This window comes from Penaeus vannamei, chromosome 6 (assembly GCF_042767895.1).
Source record: "Penaeus vannamei isolate JL-2024 chromosome 6, ASM4276789v1, whole genome shotgun sequence".
Taxonomy (NCBI): Eukaryota; Metazoa; Arthropoda; class Malacostraca; order Decapoda; family Penaeidae; genus Penaeus; species Penaeus vannamei.
The window spans coordinates 23468140-23483513 of NC_091554.1; positions in this window are offsets into that span (position 1 = coordinate 23468140).

Sequence of the window (15374 nt, forward strand, 5' to 3'; positions counted from 1 at the left end):
TATATATATATATATATATATATATATATATATATATCGCCCTAATTACCCTTAATATAGTCATTATGATAATCATTAGCTTAATTATTAATGTCATTTTCATCATTATAATTATCATCTATAATCTATATATATATTATAATTGTCATGATAATGACAATAATGATATTTCTGGAAATAACAAAAATAATAAGGATTAAGATAATTATAGCCGTGTTATAATTACTTTTATTATTATTTCTTTTATCATTGACGTTATTATTCAGAAAATCATTATAGTGTTGATTATTGCTATTATTGAAATTATTAGGCAAATCATTATAATTCTCATTGTATAATTATTATTATAATTATTGTCGTAATTACTCTCATAATTATCATTATTATCGTCGTTATTGTCATTATTTATGGGGTTATCATCATAATTAGCAGAATTATTGCTAAGATCATCATAATAATTTAAACTGGAAAAAGAGGGGTTTTCGACTCATCTCTCCAAAGGCTGTAATTCGCTTGATTTCGCAGGTTTCTCGACTTTTTTGGATTTTTCTACTTTTAGCCTTTTCTCTTCATCATTATTGTCATTATCATCATCATTATTATCATTACTGTCATTATCGCCCTAATTACCCTTAATATAGTCATTATAATAATCTTTTTCTTAATCATTAATGTCATTAATTATTATTTTAATAATGATAATGACAATAATGATAATTCTGGAAATATTAACAACAATAATGATTATAATAACAATAATAGCCGTGTTATATTTACAACTGCAATAATGCTGAAAATAATAATGATAATCATGATGATAATGACTATAATTATAAAAATCATAAAAATGATGACAGTAATGATAATAATGATGATAATCATTATCATTCAGTCCATTTATAATAAAATAAAGGCCAGAAGTAATAAAATCCCAAAAGTTGAAAAAACGGCAAAATCGAGTGTATTACAGCCTTTTGAGAGAAACGTAAAAAAAACCTTTTCGCTTTTTAATGGTAATTGATGATTTTAACAATAATTCTGGTAATTATGAGGATTTTAACATTAATTTAGGTAATTATGATGATTTCCATGATTATTCCTTCATTATTGACAATAATGAAGATAAATATGATGATAAATATGATGATGATGACAATGATAATGACAATTATAATGATAATAATGAGGATTTTAACATTAATTCAGGTAATTATGATGATTTCCATGATGATTTCTTTATAATTGACAATAATGATGATAATTACGATGATAATGACAGTGATAATGACAATAATAATGATAATAATGATAAAGTCATAATTATAATGATAATCTTGATAACTACTGCAATAATAGCAATAATTAATTAACTTCCCTACTAATAATGGCAATAGAAATAATAATATCATTATCATTGTCATTATAATTATAATTATAATGATAATCTTCATAATTGCTGTATTAATAGCAATAATTAACACTATTCCAATAATTTCCATACTAATAATGGCAATAGAAATAATAATAACATCATTATCATTGTTATTATAATGATTATTATTGTCATTATTATTCCTAAGATCATTATTGCTATTATCATTATATAAATAGTTATAATAATAAAAATAGCAAAAATAATTTACATAATAATTATCATAACTGCAATAATGATGATAATAATAATGATAATCATGATAATGACTATAATGATAATAATCATAAAAATGATGACAGTAATGATAATAATGATGATAATCATTATCATTCAGTCCACTTATAAAGAAATAAAGGCCAAAAGTAATAAAATCCCACAAGTCGAAAAAACGGCAAAATCTACCGTATTACTCTAATTATGAGGATTTTAACATTAATTCAGGTAATTATGATGATTTCCATGATGATTTCTTTATAATTGACAATAATGATGATAATTACGATGATAATGACAATGATAATGACAATAATAATGATAATAATGATAATGATAATCTTGATAACTACTGCAATAATAGCAATAATTAATTAACTTCCCTACTAATAATGGCAATAGAAATAATAATAACATCATTATCATTGTCATTATAATTATTATTATTGTCATTATTAATTCTAAGATCATCAATATTGCTATTATTATATAAATAGTTATAATGAAAAAAATAGCAATAATTATTGTAACTGCAATAATGATGATAATAATAATGATAATCATGATGATAATGACTATAATGATAATAATCATAAAAATGATGACAGTAATGATAATGATAATAATTATCATTCAGTCCATTTATAATGAAATAAAGGCCAGAAGTGATAAAATCCCAAAATAATTATGAGGATTTTTACATTAATTCAGGTAATTATGATGATTTCCATGATGATTATTTTATTATTGACAATAATGATAATTATGATGATAATGAATATGATTATGACAATAATAATGATGAAGTCATAATTATAATGATAATCTTGATAATTACTGCAATAATACCAGTAATTAACTCTATTCCAATAATTTCCATACTAATAATGGCAAAGAAATGATAATAACATCATTATCATTGTCATTATAATTATAATTAGTCATTATTATTTCCAAGATCATCATTATTGCAATTATCATTATATAAATAGTTATAATGATAAAAATAGCAATAATAATTAGCATAATAATTGTTACAAGTGCAATAATGATGATAATAATAATGATAATCATGATGATAATGACTATAATGATAATAATAATAAAAATGATTACAGTAATAATAATAATGATGACAATTATCATTCAGTCCATCTATAATGAAATAAAGGCCAGAAGTAATAAAATCCCAAAATTCGAAAAAAACGGCAAAATCTAGCGTATAACAGCCTTTCGCTTTTTAATGGTAATTATGAGGATTTTAACATCAATTCAGGTAATTATGAGGATTTTAACATTAATTTAGGTAATTATGATGATTTCCAGGATTATTCCTTTATTATTGACAATAATGATGATAATGACAATGATAATGACAATAATAATGATAATAATGATAAAGTTATAATTATAATGATAATCTTAATAATTACTGCAATGATAGCAATAATTAACTGAATTCCAATAATAGAAATAATAATAACATCATTATCATTGTCATTATGATTATTATTATTGTCATTATTATTTCTAAGATCATCATTATTGCTATTATCATTATATAAATAATTATAATGATAAAAATAGCAATAAATATTAGCATAATGATTATTACAAGTGCAATAATGATAATAATAATAATGATAATCATGATGATAATGACTATAATGATAATAATCATAAAAATGATGACAGTAATTATGATAATGATAATAATTATAATTCAGTCCATTTATAATGAAATAAAGGTCAGGAGTAATAAAATCCCAAAAGTCGAAAAACGGCAAAATCTAGCGTATTACAACCTTTTGATAGAAACGTCGAAAAAAAACTTTTTAGCTTTTTAATGGTAATTATGAGGATTTTAACATTAATTCATGTAATTATGATTATTTCCATGATGATTCCTTTATTATTGACAATAATGATGATAATTATGATGATAATAACAATGATAATGACAATAATAATGATAATAATGATGAAGTCATAATTATAATGATAATCTTGATAATTACTGCAATAATAGCAATAATTTCCATACTAATAATGGCAATAGAAATAATAATAACACCATCATCATTGTCATTATAATGATTTTTATTGTCATTATTATTTCTAAGATCATTATTATTGCTATCATCGTTATATAAATAGTTATAATGATGTAAATAGCAATAATTAGCATAATAATTATCATAACTGTAATAATGATGATATTAATAATGATAATCATGATGATAATGACTATAATGATAATAATCATAAACATGATGACAGTAATGATAATAATGATGATAAGAATTATCATTCAGTCCATTTATAATGAAATAAAGGCCCAAAGTAGTAAAATCCCAAAAGTCGAAAAAACGGCAAAATCTAGCCTTTTCAGAGAAACGTCGAAAAAAAAACCTTTCGATTTTAATTGTAATTATGAGGATCTTATCATTAATTCAGGTAATTATGATGATTTCCATGATGATTCCTTTATTATTGACAATAATAATGATAATAATGATAAAGTAATAATTGTAATGATAATCTTGATAATTACTGATATAATAGCAATAATTAACTCTATTCCAGTAATATCCATACTAATAATTACATTAACTGGAATTAGGTGAGGATAGGTTAGGTTAGGTTAGGTTGGGTTAAGCTCAAATTTGACCAGGAGACTCCAAATTTCGTTTTCTTACATAAGGTTTATAATTATTTTGATAATGATAATGATAATAATGATAATTCTGGAAATAATAACAACAATAATAAGGATTATAATAAGAATAATAGCCGTGTTATAATTACTTTTATTATTATTTCTGTTATCATTCTCGTTATTATTATTAGGAAAATCATTAGAGTAGTGTTGATTATTGCTATTATTGCAATTGTTAGGGAAATAATCATTATAATTATCATTGTTTAATTATTATCATAATTATTGTCCTAATTACACCCACAATTATCATTATTATCGTCATTATTGATGGGGTTATCATCATAATTAGCAGAATTATTGCTAAGATCATCATAATCATCATTTAAATTGGAAAAAGGGGGGTTTTCGACTTTTCTCTTCAAAGGCTGTATTTCCCTAGATTTCGCCGGTTTTTCGATTTTTGGGATTTTTCTACTTTAAGCCTTTTTCTCATTATAGGTGGAGTTTATAATGATAATTATCATTATTGTCATTATCATCATCATTATTATCATTACTGTCATTATCGCCCTAATTACCCTTAACATAGTCATGATAATAATCCTTATCTTAATTATAAATGTCATTTTCATCATTATAATTACTTTAATAATGATAATGACAATAATGATAATTCTGGAAATAATAACAACAATAATAAGGATTATAAGAACAATAATAGCCGTGTTATCATTGTCGTTATTATTATTATGAAAATCATTAGAATAGTGTTGATTATTGCTATTTTTGCAATTATTAGGCAAACCATCTTTGTAATTTTCATTTTATAATTATTATCATAATTATTGTCCTAATTACTCACATAATTATCATTATTATCGTCATTATAGTCATTATTGATGGGGTTATCATCAAAATCATCATAATTAGCAGAATTATTGCTAAGATCATCATAATCATCATTCAAACTGGGATAAGGGGGGTTTTCGACTCATCTCTCCAAAGGCTGTATTTCCCTAGATTTCGCCGGTTTTTCGACTTTTGGTATTTTTCTACTTTTAGCCTTTTTCTCATTATAGATGTAGGCTTTATAATGATAATTATCATTATTGTCATTATCATCATTATTATCATTACTGTCATTATCGCCCTAATTACCCTTAATGTAGTCATTATAATAATCTTTTTCTTAATCAGTAATGTCATTTTCATCATTATAATTATTTTGATAATGATAATGACAATAATGATAATTCTAGAAATAACAACAATAATAAGGATTATAATAAGAATAATAGCCGTATTATAATTACTTTCATTATAATTTCTGTTATCATTGTCGTTATTATTATTAGGAAAATCATTAGAATAGTGTTGATTATTGATATTATTGCAATTATTAGACAAATCATTATAATTATCATTGTATAATTATTATCCTAATTATTGTCCTAATTATTCTCATAATTATCATTATCATCATTATTATTGTCATTATTGATGGGGTTATCATCAAAATCATCATAATTAGCAGAATTATCGCTAAGATCATCTAAATCATCATTTAAAATGGGAAAAGGAGTTTTTTTCGACGCATCTCTTCAAAGGCTGTATTTCGCTAGATTTCGCCGGTTTTTCGACTTTTGGGATTTTACCACTTTTAGCCTTTTTCATTATAGATGGGCTTTATAATGATAATTATCATCATTATTGTCATTATCATCATCATTATTATCATTACTGTCATTATCGCCCTAATTACCCTTAATATAGTCATTATAATAATCAATATCTTAATTATTAATGTAATTTTCATCATTATAATTATTTTAATAATGATAATGACAATAATGATATTTCTGGAAATAATAACAACAATAATAAGGATTATGATAACAATAATAGCAGTGTTATAATTACTTTTATTATTATTTCTGTTATCATTGTCGTTATTATTATTAGGAAAATAATTAGAATAGTGTTGATTATTGCTATTATTGCAATTATTAGGCAAATCATCATTATTATTATCATTGTATACTTATTATCATAATTATTGTCGTAATTACTCTCATAATTATCATTATTATCGTCATTATTGATGGGGTTATCATCTAAATCATCATAATTAGCAGAATTATTGCTAAGATCATCATAATCATCATTTAAACTGGAAAAAGGGGGGTTTTCAACTCATCTCTCCAAAGGCTGTATTTCGCTAGATTTCGCCGGTGTTCGACTTTTTGGGATTTTTCTACTTTTAGCCTTTTTCTCATTATATGAAAATTATCATTATAATTATGATTATTGGAATAGAGTTGATTATTGCTATTATTGTAGTAATTATGAAAATTATCATTATAATTATCATTTTATCATTATTATCATTATTATTGTCATTATCATTGTCATTATCAGAATTATCATCATTATTGCATATAATGAAGGAATTATCATGAAAATTATCACAATTATATGAATTAATGTTAAAATACTCATAATTACCAATAAAAAGCGAAAAGTTTTTTTTTCGACGTTTCTCTCAAAAGCCTGTAATACGCTCGATTTTGCCGCTTTTTTCGACTTTTGGGATTTTATTACTTTTGGCCTTTATTTCATTATAAATGGACTGGATAATAATTATTATCATTATTATCATTACTATCATTATTCTTATGATTATCATTATAGTCATTATTATCATGATTATCATCATTATTATCATCATTATTGCAGTTATAAAGATTATTATGCTAATTATTATAGCTATTTTCATCATCATAATTATTTTTATAATGATAATAGCAAGAATGATAATTTTAGAAATAATGATGACAATAGTAATAATTATAATGACAATGATAATGATGTTATTATTATTTCTATTGTCATTATTAGTCTGAAAATTATTGGAATAGAGTTGATTATTGCTATTATTGCAGTAATTATCCTTATAATTATGATTTTATCATTATCATTATTATTGTCATTATCATTGTCATTATCTTCATAATTATCATCATTATTGCATATAATGAAGGAATTATCATGAATATCATCACAATTACCTGAATTAATTTTAAAATCCTCATAAATACGAATAAAAAGCGAAAAGGTTTTTTTTTCGACGTTTCTCTCAAAAGGCTGTAATACGCTCGATTTTGCCGATTTTTCGGCTTTTGGGATTTTATTACTTTTGGCCTTTATTTAATTATAAATGGACTGAATAATAATTATTATCATTACTGTCATTATTCTTATGATTATTATCATTATTGTCATTATCATCATGATTATCTTAATTATTATCATCATTATTTCATTATAATGATTATTATGCTAATTATTATAGCTATTTTCATCATCATAACTATTTTTATAATGATAATAGCAATACTGATAATTTTAGAAATAATGATTACAATAGTAATAATTATAATGACAATAATAATGATGTTATCATTATATCTATTGTCATTATTAGTCTGAAAATTATTGGAATAGAGTTGATTATTGCTATTATTGCAGTAATTATCAAAATTATCATTATAATCATGATTTTATCATTATTATCATTATTATTGTCATTATCATTGTCATTGTCATCATAATTATCATCATTATTTCATATAATGAAGGAATCATGAAAATCATCACAATTCCCTGAATTGATGTTAAAATCCTCATAATTACCAATAAAAAGCGAAAAGGGTTTTTTTTCGACGTTTCTCTCAAAAGGCTAGATTTTCCCGTTTTTCGACTTTTGGGATTTTATTACTTTTGGCCTTTATTTCATTATAAATGGACTGGATAATAATTATTATTATCATTATTATCATTACTGTCATTATTCTTATGATTATTATCAGTATAGTCATTATCCACATGATTATCATCATTATTATCATCATTATTGCAGTTATAATGATTATTATGCTAATTATTATAGCTATTTTCATCATAACTATTTTTATAATGATAATAGCAATAATGATAATTTTAGAAATAATAATGACAATAGTAATAATTATAATGACAATGATAATGATGTTATTATTATTTCTATTGTCATTATTAGTCTGAAAATTATTGGAATAGAGTTGATTATTGCTATTATTGCAGTAATTATCAAAATTATCATTATAATTATGATTTTATCATTATCATTATTATTGTCATTATCATTGTCATTATGATTATGATTATCATCATTATTGCATATAATAAAGGAATTATCATGAAAATCATCACAATTACCTGAATTAATTTTAAAATCCTCATAATTACCAATAAAAAGCGAAAAGGTTTTTATTTTCGACGTTTCTCTTATGGCAATGGACTGGTATCCGCCATAGGCTGGTGTCAATCATCTCTTTATGGAGCTTTTGTGTGTGTGTATGGAGATATGGCTGGTATGGCTGGTGTGCTGGAGATCGCCGGGGAGAGCCGGCTCACCCGTCGGCTATGGCCTGGGTAGGCCTAGTTGCTGCTCTCTGTGTCTTGCTCGGCTGGTGGATCGTGAGTGCTGAACTCGTCTCTAAAAAAAGCTAAAAGTGTGTAAAGAAGAGGGGGGGGGGGGGAGGATGAGTGGGGATAGGAGAAGGATAAGGAGGAGGAAAAGAATTTTAGGAGAAGGAGAAGGAGCCGGGGCTTCACCCAGCCTGCGGGGTAAACTTGAGGAAATAGTTGGAATGGGGCGTGTGGCGAGCCTCCGTGTGGCGAGGCGCGGCCGCTACTCGTGGCGCAGGGAATACCCCGCGACCTTGAGCGCGGCTCGCCCCGCCACAACGTTCCCACGGGGCGTGGAGCCTCGCTATGGCGAACACGGAGCCTCTCGGCTAACTGAGGGGGAGGGGAAAGAAGTTAGCAGGTTTTTGGCGCCATCTGCGGTATGCTCGGAGCCACGGCCTCTCGATCGTGGCTCCAGAGCTGTCCCTCGGCTAACCATCACCGCTGAAGCAGGATGAAGCTCGAGTGAGGCCACACAGAGACTGGCCCCTCCCGCCCGGGTCGAGAGGATATTTCTCTCCCTCGGCCGCAGGTCTTCCGGAGGGGCGCGGCTCGGGCGCCCTCACCACGATTTGGTTAACTCCATTGGCCGTGACGCTTCTTTCCTCGGCTCGCACAAACCCTTACGCTAAAGGGTTTGTGGTCCTGGCACGAGTACTAGCAGCAAGCGCCACGTGTCGGAAACCGAAACCAGTGGGATGTCAGGGTAAGGATAAGGATGAGGGTCAACGCTATGGCAAGGATATGGTATGAGTGAGGGTGAGGGGTGAGGTGGCGGTCACAAGCGGCAGGAGACGAGGTAAAGGTATTTAAAAATAAGAGAGGGCAGTACCTGGGGGAGGTTACTTTATTAAGGAGATTAAAAGGTACAGGACCACAAAAACCAAAACAACAAGTGAACAAGCAGAAAGAGAACACGAAAAACAACTGAACAAAGCGAGTGGATAGGGGAAGAGGATATTCGAAAGGAATGAGTAGAAGGTGGCTTCAAAGTGATGCGGCAAAACCCGAAAACTGCATCATTCTCTGTCCCATGCCAAAGAAAGAGATCATGGCCTAAACCTGATCTCCAGCGGGAACGAAGGATGGAGGGTGAGTCCATCCAGCCAATGGTGTGTCAAGCACGGAGTTTGTTGGTCTGTCTACAGGCCAACTTACCCCACATGATGTTAAATAGGAAGCGAGAGGCTTCCTCGCGGGGTTCAGACGTGCAATAGATCGGTCACAACCCACTACAGGGAACCGTCTGAGTGCTTCATTCAATCAGAACAAGCTGGAGTTTGTGTTTGTTAGTGTTTGCTGTTGGTGAGAGTAGAGTGTTTGTGTGTGAAGGAGAGAGTTTTTGTTTTGTTTAGATGCAGCTCGTGCATGGGATTGCGCGTCTAGATCGACCTAGCCAACACGGGGTCCTCCACCGAGATGGAAGAACCCGCGCCGGCTCGGTCGGTCGTCAGTTAGTCACTCAAGGTACACCCATTCTACCTGGGTTTACCTTGCGTGGCGTAACCTGAGCCCTGTAGCGGCTCCGCGATCGATGCGCGATCGACGGCTCCTCGAGGTCAGGCAGGGATTCCTGTGAACCGGCGCGGAAGTCCTGGGAATCGGCGGACCAATTCCCGATGCTCCCGCGCTGTCCCAGGGGTCCCCTGGCAGGGAGCATGATTCCAGCCAGGGGGTCCGAGAGCCCAAGCCCGGCCTCGAGAACGCTCTCGACATCGATGTCGGAGTCGCTACTGTCGTCGTCGAGAATGGTGTCATCCAATCTACGACGACGAGCTTGAGGGATAGGAGGATCCTTTTTGTCTTTCTTGGCGTGCGTGGATGGTGGTGTGGTTTGTTTGCGTTTGTGATCAGTGGTATTTGTAGTATGGCGTGCCTGTACTGTTTCTTTATGTCTTCGTTGTGGCTGAGGTTGCAAAACGAGGTGTCGGTGTTGTGAGGAAGAATGAGGCTCTGGATGAGTCTGTCACCTCATTTCCTGTTGTTTCTGTGCTTGTTGTGGCGTACTCAGGGATGTATAGGTTTCTGTCTTCAAAGATTTCCTCAGGGACAACAATGCTGGGGAAGCCGTTTCTTTGGAGCATAATAGGGACAATATTTGCGAATCTTTTTGCGTTGTATTTGGCAGCGATGAGACTTACGTGTAATATGGCCTGGATTTTTGGGTTTGTGTTAGGTGTGAGGATGCTTGTTTGGGATTGTGTGGGCAGAGTTGTCCGAGAGGAAGTCGTGGGTCGTCTGGGTGTGCTGGTCTGAGCAGGTTGTGCAGCAGCTGTTGTTGCGTAGGAAGGGACAGTGTTATTGTCTTGGCGGAGCTCAGCTCGTTTTGCCTTTAGTAATTCCTTCCGTTTAGGGCAGGATCCACTAACTGCGACATGCGATCCCTCGCAGTTGCAGCATTTGATGGTTTCAGTGCACCTGGCGAAGAAATGACCGTCGCCGGCGCACCGAGAGCATCTCTGGGTGTGTGTGCATTGGTGTTTTTTGTGGTGAAAGCGGTAGCAGTTTAAGCATTGGTCGATGTGAATGAAGCATTCGGGTTCCAAGTTGTAGGTGGGGACCGATGTACTGAACATCATGAGTCTCCGTGAGAGACGTTTCTGGGCTTCCTCGGGGGATGAGACGCGAATCTTGACGATTCGCGACTCGGGCGGCTTGTAGACGTCGAGAACAGTGACACCGTTCTTGACGGAAACCTCCTGGCAGATGGACTCGCACGATCGTGGGGGGATCGTCTTGTCGATCTTTTTCGCCACGATCGTACACTTAGCCTTCATCTCGGGGGAGGGAACAGGTGAAAAGCCATGATCTTTGAGCTTTCTTTGGCCGTCGGCCGAAAGAAATGGGGTCAGGTGTTCAGGTTTGGCAACTGTCACTTTGAAGCCATTATGGACCTTAAAGAGATGTGTGACTGCCACCTCAGTGATGATGAAGATGTTCTGGAGAGCCTCCTCGCAAGAGATAGGCTCCCCAGTGTACGCTAATTTGATTACGTGATCCATGGGTTACGCCATAGCGAGGGTGATGAATGATGGGTAGAGGGGAGGCTAGTAGAGCTAATTAACTGGACGATGAAAGGTGGAAGTGGTATAAAAATAGGTGAGGCACACAGGGTAGCCAACTGTCTCTATGTGGGAAGGCCGGTCGGGGTCGGAACCCGGCCGAACGGGCGTGAGCCCTTATATGTTCGGCCGAACACTTCGCAGTGAAACTATTGGCTGCCACTGTGCTTCGTGCTTTTAATTACTTGCATATCAAGGCTTGTAATTAAAAGCACTAGCCCAAAGCAGGTATTGCGTAACTGCACCCAAAGCAGTTACACCAAGGGCCAATCGTCTTGTCCGTCGTGGGGTTGTCAATCTCTTTATCATCCACGATGACAACAACGAAAAAAACCTTGAACCTATAAGATCCAGGTATGCCCTGAACTCGGCCCGGGTGCGGGAGCTTAAGTGGGTCTGAGCTGTGCCAGCCACCCGGGAACGAGGGGAGCCTGCGGTCCAATGGGCGAGCCGTGAGGTGTCCGTGGTCCTCTCCCCTGTGGTGTACACACTACACAGGCCCTCTCCCCTGATCACCCAATTAGCGAGGCATTATTGTCACCCACTTGGCGTGATCCTCCAGAGCAAAAGCCATCAGACTTGAGCTTGATTGATACTCTTTGACAACAAACTACACAGAGAGCTCCGCCAATTTATCGTGGTTCGCCGCGACAATTGGCCAGGCCTTCTCTTGTAGCAAGTGCCCCACTACCGCTGCCTTGGAGAGCGAGGTTACAAACCTGGTCTGGACCCTCTGGTCCTGGACATAGTTTGTGGCCACGCACCAAGGGCGACTTTTCGGTGCCTAACTCTTGCCCTCTCCTTCTGACTTCCTGCTGCAGCCTGGGCCTGCGGGAAACGTCGATTTTCAACATTCGCCTGGGCTGCGGTGACGTGATCACACCCCCCTTGTAGCAGGATTGGGGCGCAGAGCGTTTACCACACCAAAACTCCGAGTTCAGCCCACCCAGGGGGATCTCCTGTCCTGTGGTGCTAAAGGGTCGAGTGTAGGGAACAGAGCTTTTTTTGAGGCCCTTCTTAAGACCTCACCCTAGGAGCAGGTATAAGGATAATCCCCGAAAAGGGACCAATCTGTTTCATACTCTCTCAATGATCACAAAATGAATCCGAACATGGTAGTCACCCTGGAGCCTTTCAAGGTTGCAGGGGGTGAAAGAAAAAACAAAAGCAGGCCGAACGTGTCCGGCCTGCTGAACCGAGCAAGGACAAGACAGAAACACCAAACACAAAGTCTGTCCATGCACACCAGACTGAGGGAAACCTGAACTCTCCTCAGAACTCTCTCAGTCAAGAAGGGGCTCCAGCTGAACCAGCCAAACCAGCTGCCCCCACTTCTAAAGACCTTAAACCCCTGCAAAGGGGAGGCTTGAAGCGACGAAGAGTGGAAACTGACTCTGAAGAAGAGGCAGAGCACACCCCAAGTCGACTAACGCGGTTTAAGGTACAAAAAAAACAAAAACAAAAAAAAAAAACGAAGCCTTCGACAATGCATACCAACTGGTAAGGGCATTGGAGAAGGAAAGAAACGTCAGACTCTCAATCCGAATCTCTAGAGATGAGGGCATGATCATTGCCCCCAAAGACAAAGCCACCATGAACTTCCTGCAGGGAATCTAGGTGCTAAAAGATGGGAGAAAGGTGTGTATCTCACCACTGACCTCCCAAGAGAAGAAGTCCAAGATGGTGCTACTTGGCTTCCCACTAGGGTTCGACGTGGAGGTGATCACGTCTCTCCCACAAGTGGTGGAGGCTTCCCGCATGACCAAAGGGAAGTCTCCAACCAGGCAAGTCCTGGTTATCCTAAAGGGAGCCCCAATCGCCACCCTTGATCTGGGTAACTGGGGCTCATACAAGCTCAGGACATATGTGCCAGAGCCCTTGAGGTGCTTCACGTGCCAGAAATGTGGGCATCACCAGGCCAACTGCAAGGCCAAAGCCAAATGTGGTGTATACAGCGAGGCACACGAAACCGAAGTGTGTATCAAGGCACACAAAGATGGCCAGAAGGACACAACAGCCAAGTGTCCAAACTGTGCCAAAAAGCATCATGCCTGGAGCCTGGCTTGCTCTGTCAGTAAACAGGCAGTTATTAAAAAGCAGGAGCTAGCCAAAATGCGTCCTTTGTCCCTGCGCCCCCAGGCACCTACGTCTGAGGCAAAAACAAAAAAGAAAAGACTCCCCGACCTCCTAAGAGGAAGGAAAATTGGATATCTCTAACAGAGAGGAATTCCCCAAGCTTGCTAGGGGCAAAACCACAAAAAAGAACCAAAGGGAAAAAGGTTCAAAGTCCACAGCAATGGTCCCCCCAGTAGATGATAATCTTTTCTTTGACGAGAAAAATATGACTCTCCTGGTGAGTGCTGTAGTTTCTGCAGTAGCAACAGCCTTCGGGAGGACCAGTGAGGAGGCGGAGAAAGCAGTGCAGGTCGCAATGACGGCTATGACCCAAACATTGGCAGCTCTGAAGGGAAGGATGCTAGAAGCCTCCGAACCGATAACGAGCAGCGCTCCCCTCCCTAAATCCTTGGATGGCAGGCTAGCTTCGGGAGAAGCATTACGTGAAACCCCAGCTAGTCTGTCAGGACAAGCTGAAACTGTGCAGCAGAAGCCCCCACTGCAGGCCGAGTCTGTACAGCCAAAGTCTCGTCCCCTGACCCGAGATGGCACTTCCAACCTAGGCTCTACACCCCTCGGTAGAGCCTTAACCGGAGTGTCTGACTTAGAGGAAGTTGTACAATCCTCTTTTGAGAGAAACGTCGAAAAAACCCTATTCGCCTTTTATTGGTAATTATGAGGATTTTAACATTAATTCAGGGAATTGTGATGATTTTCATGATAATTCCTTCATTATATGCAATAATGATGATAATTATGATGACAATAATAATGATAAAATCATAATTATAATGATAATTTTGATAATTACTGCAATAATAGCAATAATCACCTCTATCCCAATGATTTTCAGACTAATAATAACAATAGAAATAATAATAACATCGGTATCATTGTCATTATAATTATTACTATTGTCATTTTTATTTCTAAAATTATCAGTATTGCTATCATCATTATAAAAATAGTTATGATGATGAAAATAGCTATAATAATTAGCATAATAATCATTATAACTGCAATAATGATGATAATAATGATGATAATCATGATAATGACTATAATGATAATAATCATAAGAATAATGACAGTAATGATAATAATGATGATAATAATTATTATTCAGTCCATTTATAATGAAATAAAGGCCAAAAGTAATAAAATCCCAAAAGCCGAAAAAACGGCAAAATTTAGCGTATTACAACCTTTTGAGAGAAACGTCGAAAAAAAACTTTTATCTTTTTATTAGTAATTATGAGGATTTTAACATTCATTTAGGTAATTGTGATGATTTTCATGATAATTCCTTCATTATATGCAATAATGATGATAATTATGATGATAATGACAATGATAATGACAATAATGATAAAATCAT